Source organism: Haliotis rufescens, unplaced genomic scaffold, assembly GCF_023055435.1.
Source record: "Haliotis rufescens isolate VD_foot unplaced genomic scaffold, xgHalRufe1.0.p SCAF_117, whole genome shotgun sequence".
NCBI classification, from domain to species: Eukaryota; Metazoa; Mollusca; class Gastropoda; order Lepetellida; family Haliotidae; genus Haliotis; species Haliotis rufescens.
In genome coordinates, this window is record NW_025963799.1 from 589,753 (window position 1) to 595,765 (window position 6,013).

General features: G+C 38.9%; 1 protein-coding gene across 1 annotated transcript in view; it reads right to left on the reverse strand.

The window, feature by feature from the left end:
- Nucleotides 1–6,013, reverse strand: part of LOC124126459 (coiled-coil domain-containing protein 63-like) — a 28,076-nt gene extending 22,063 nt beyond the window's left edge. The window contains exon 1 of the mRNA XM_048393200.1: nt 5,894–6,013. The gene's annotated coding sequence lies outside the window, so the exon portion shown is untranslated. The remainder of the gene's footprint in view (nt 1–5,893) is intronic.

Consider the following 6,013-nt stretch of genomic DNA (forward strand, 5'->3'; position numbering starts at 1 on the left):
GGGGAAGTTTTGAAAATTATTCTTTTGAATTACGTTTAGGTAAATGTTTGTCATTATTAAATAATTTATAAAACGGAAAGACAGTAAAATGACCACTCCCGCAGTCATCAATGTGTTTGCTTACATTTATACAACGTACATTTGGATCTCGAATTTGTTGTCTGTGTACAGTGATTCGGTCTTTCAGTTGCATACCAGTTTCTCCAATATAATGCGTACCACATCCCGCACCTTTTAAAACATACATAACATCTTAACTGCGACAGTTCATGTTGTTTTTAACAGTAAATAGTATATCTTGGCAAAATTGAAATTTGCAGTCTTCAATTACACTCTTCAAAAAAAGAAAAGCATAGTTAAAAAATAAGGATATTTATTAAGCGGAAAAGTATCTACACAGAATATGCGTGAACACAATCAAATGAAATTAGACACAGTGATCGACAAAAGCATTGTCGTCATTGTCAGCATTAATTCAGTTCAGTCATTGCACATGTGTAGCCACAAGGGGGCGTCATGGTCAGTACCTGGTCACACCACCTCTTGCAGCCGTCACTGCTCGACACCTCCTTGGCACAGATTGCACGAGTCGTCGGATTGTTTTCGTGGGGAATTCTTCGCTATTCCTCCTGTAAGGCGTTGGCGAGTTGTGCCAGTGTGTGGGGACGCTGGTGACGTTGACGGACGCGTCGATCAAGTTCGTCCCACAAATGTTCAATCGAGTTGAGATCAGGCGATTTGGACGGCGATGGAAGGACATTGATGTTCCCATTAACAAGGAAAATAAATGTTGCACGTACTGTGTGGGGCCGAGCGTTGTCATGTTGGAACAGCTCCCTCTGGCGGTCCAAAGTTGGGAGGAGGTGAGGACGCAGAATTTGGTCTATGTATCGGTTTGCTGTAAGATTGCCCTGGACAACCACTTACTGTGATCTACCCGTGTAGGATATGGCTCCCCACACCATGACACTCCGTCCACCAAATCGGTCCACCTGTCGAACGCAGATCGGCGCAAAACGTACATGTCGACGTCGGTATACACGTTGTCTTCGATTCCGTCGTTGAAGAAGAAAACGTGACTCATCGCTGAACCAAACGCGTCGACAGTTCCTGAGATCCCATGCCTGTACTCTGTTGCACCACCGGACACGTCGTTGACGGTGTAGACGTCGCAAGACAGGTCCAATTTTTGGTCGTCTCGCTCGAATTCCCACTTCCCTCAGACGATTTCTGATGGTTTGGTCGGAAATTCTTCGCATACCAGGCACTTGTCCAGCAGTGTCCGTTGCTGTAGCAAATCGATTCCAAAGGTGATGCAACCGGATGTACCGATCTTGAGCAGGGGGGGGGGGGGGGTCACTCTTGGTCTCCCACTTCTGGGATGATCTTGAGTGGAATTAGTGCGGGTATATCGATCCCATAGTCGAGATATGGTGCTTTGGTGAACGTTGACGTTCAGACTGGGACTCCCCTGTTCCAAACGTCCAATGGCGATATTTCGGTCAGCTGCCGTTAATCTTGGCATTTTTCGATCTACGTTCACGTTAGAAAATTCGTAATGAACTGAATTTTGTACGGTATTTTATAGTCAGTGTCTCTACTCTTGTTTCCAACACTTTGCACGTACACTGTGCTGAAAACATTTTTTGAAAGCAATTTCCATGCATCCTTTGCATTTTTGCTGATAAACGTTTACCAAAAACATTTTGAGATGTGTTTGCGCGCAATGCACAACAAACATAACATGATTAACGGGAATCAAACATAAGAATTGTCTTTATGACGATTGCTGAGGGAAAAAAATCTAATTGGAATTCTCAAAACACCTAGGCGTTTCTTTCTTTGGAGAGTGTACGATGTACCCCTATTATTGGCTGCACTATTGTACACCTAACTCTGACTTAAGCATCCCTCTAAGGACCCACTAAGAACCCACACTTCCGGTTGTGAGTTTACGTAGTAAAGCATAAGGATATGTAAATAATTCTGCTGCTCCACAAATCTCCGTTATTGATGATAATCTTAACCGTAAGGGAACAGCCATGACAAGGAGGGACATCCGCCATATTTCGGACGAGGCATACCACACATTAAAAATTACTGTAAGTGCTCTAAAATCTCACCCCCAAGAAATCACCAATCACAAATCAAGCGTGAGATTACCAGATAAGCCTGAGTTACACAATGGAGTGGAAACTTTCAGTCATAAGACTCATTTTGATAACGGGCTAAAAATGCTCTCACCGTAATTCTGGTTGCTCATTAAAACCTTAGAAAATAAAACTGCAAGAAGAGGTAAACTCATGTTTGGCCCAGAGCTGAATTCATATAAAGATATGACAGAAAAAATAGATATGTACGACACGAGCGATTACCCAAAAGAAAATCCACTGCACAGCGTAGTAAATAAAAAGGTGTTAGGTAAGATGAAGGATGAATGTGCTGGGACCCCTATAGCGGAGTATGTCGGAGTAAGACTTAAGATGTATTCCATAAAGAAGTCAGATAATAGGGAGAAAAGAAAAGCTAAGGGTGTTAAGAAGTAGGTGGTAAAAAAGCATATCAAACACGAACAGTATAAAGAAGCATTATTCAGTGGTAGAACAGACAGACAGACAGACAGTTTATTCAGTAAGAAGGCCATAGGCCCATAATACAGACAATGTTTGATTGCATGAACTACGCATGCCAAGGAAGTAGTCGATTTAAGTTTCTCTTAGCTGTTGGACTTTATATAGATATAAACATGTGTTATATACAACATCAAAGTTTTCTGATGAAATAATTTCAGTAAAAGATGTTACAGTTTGAAACTTGATATACTGTTTAAGATACATGTAAGATATTTTTCTACATTCAACAGGGATTTAAAATGTTTATAATAAAAGGTATCAGATATACTATTGATAGAACTACACCATGATTGTTGAAGGTTATCAAATAATCTTTGCTTAAAAAGATGAATAAATACCTTCACATTGCCAACATCTTGTGTTAACCATACATATCCAAAACCTAATTTAAACAAAATATTCTTAATGTGAGTAGCCCATGTGGTGCGACCAGAATGGTCCAGTGATTTGAGCATTAAATAACATTGGCGAGGCAGTCTGCGCTCATCCAAACGCAGTAGCCTGCACCAATACTTGATGGCCCTTGTGGTATACACAAGTTGGAGAGGGGCTCTTCCGCACTCTCCTAAAACCATTGCATTGTTTGTTGTTTTACCTGTATTTAGAAACCATTTACACATTTTGTTCTGTACATCTTCAATAATTTTACAATATGAGATGCCCCATATTTCTGCGCCGTAACAGACAATAGGCACAATCATAGCATCAAATATCTTAAATAAATCTTGACAGGGTATATTACCAACTTTCTTTTGATATCTATATAATGTCATAATGGCCTTGTTACTCTGTGCAGCAAGAGTATTTAGTGCCTTAGTCCAAACAAGTTTGGGCGTGAACACAATACCCAAATATCTATAAAACGACACGGTTTCAATATATACACTATTAAATTTCCATTTTTCATAATGTCTAAGGGGTCCACCATTTCTGAATACCATAACTTTGGTTTTCTTCAAGTTTACCTTCATGCCTGTGGTATTGCAAAAATGTTCCAAGGCATTGATCTTCTTTTGTAAATTTAAAGGTGTATCAGCAATAGATGACACGTCATCAGCAAACATAAGTGCATATATTGCTGGGCAGTCTTTAGTAATAAAGACAGTTTGTCCTCCATAATTTTCCATAAAATTTACAAGTTTATTTATGAATATTAAAAACATCTGAGGGCTGAGGATGCATCCTTGACGGGTACCTATATTACACTTAAAGTATTTGGATAACCCAGTAGGTGTTCTAACACAGGCACACAGTTTATTGTACAGTGATGTAATAATAGACAGAAACTTTCCGCAGACACCAATATCAGCCAAACTCTGTAACAACATATTGTGATCAACATTATCAAAAGCTTTTGAGAAATCTACAAATAAGCAGTAGAACCTTCCTTTCTTTTTACATGCATACTTTTGGATAATGGCCTGTAGTGAAAATATATGATCTGTCGTGGAATAGTTGGGTCTAAATCCAGCTTGAGATTCGTCAATGATATTGTTATCATCACACCACCTCTGTAGTCTAGCATTAAGAATAGATGTAAATACTTTGCATATGGTATCAATGAGTGATATACCTCTATAATTGTTGGCATCATTCATATCACCAGACTTGAACAGAGGACAGATGATACTTTTCCCCCACACATCTGGAAAGTTACCACTCTCAAAGATTTTGTTAAATGTAATAACTAAAATTGGTGTAATTTGTTTCTCTGAAGACTTTAAAAATTCAGCAGCAATACCATCAGGCCCAGGGGATTTATTATTCCCAAGCTGTTTTATTTGACTTGATATTTCTTCTGCTAGAATAGGAATGTTAATTGTTAGATCATTATTGTCAGGGATATGGTACATACTGCTATCAAGTGCAAGATCCTGCCTAAAAAGAAGAGACATAAAATGGTTAGTCCATTGCTCAGTATTAATTGATTGAGTGACTGCATTAAATGGTTTACTATCCTTGAGCAGTTTCCAGAACAACTTTGGGTTGTCTCTTGCAGCTATCAGTTTTTCTCTCTGTGCTTCAAGAAATGAGTTTTTCTTTCTACTAAAAGCATTTTTAAACATTGATCTTAAGTGTCTAAAAAGTGAAAAATCTTCCCCATGATCTCTGTGAGCTCTCAGGGCTTTGTATTTGTCATGTTTAATTAATTCAAGTTCATCATCCCACCAGGGAGGCTGCTGATTTCTCCTGAAGTTAGAATTTAAACCATATACTTTTTTGGTGTGTTCTGCAGCTTCTTGATAATAACTGACTAAACAAGATACTGCTGTATTACAATTATTATTAGCTAGTTGTAAGATATAATCATAATGCTCTACTAATATACCCTCAAGCTTGTGCAAGAAGGTTTCTTTAGCACCTTCATTCCACACATATTTCTCCCAACTGCCTCCACCTTCCTTTTCCAGATTACAGTTGGAGTTACTCCTTGTGTTACCTGGGGCTGGGGGTTGACTATATTTACCAGATGAGGTACCCTGACTATTGAGTGAGCAATATAAGGGGAAGTGATTGGAGTGATCCTGTGTACCAACCCCAAAGTTAGAGAAATATGGAAAGAGAGAAGAGGAGGCAATCATGTAATCCACAGCACTTGATCCATTATGAGTGAAACATGTGAATTCACCATTTGTATCATTAAACAATCTCCCATTCAATGTGTGAATACCAAAGGTCCTACACAATTCAACAAGTCTTTTGCCAAAATTATTATGTGTCACTGAGTCTCTGTTTTTTCTTGGCATATCAAATGTATCAGAGGGATAATCATCAACATCTCTCTGAATAAAGTCAATATTGTCATCCGGGATATAGTCAAGGAAGTCCTTTGTCCTTGCATTAAGATCACCAGCAAGAAATATATGCTTGTGTGGGTGTTCCCCAACAATAATGTTCAAGTAGTTTTCAAGATGAGTAAATCCATCACTATCTATATTCTCATTAACTGGTGAATTTTCGGGTGAGATATAAGTAAATATCAAAACACAGTCAGAGTCCCATGATAAACTTGATGTTTTGAATAAAAGTACAACAGTATTTTCAAAATTATCATAAAGCCTACATAACAGTCCACTATCTAGCCAATGAGAGCGTATCAAAACTGTGATACCACCACTATATCGCCCGAACGTGTGTGTCTTGGGACGGACACAGTTTAGCGCACGAAAACCGGACAAGAAGTCCGAGAATTCATCGGACCGTCTCACAAATGACTCACAAAACGCGATCAAGTCAAAATGTTCACAAAGACTTTTTACCTGAGATGTCGAGTTTTCATATTTTCGCAGTCCTTCTATATTCCACGAGAGAATATCAAATGTTGGGCCGTGGCCGTCACATCACTTACCAAAATTGTCAACATTGGGAGTTAACTCCCC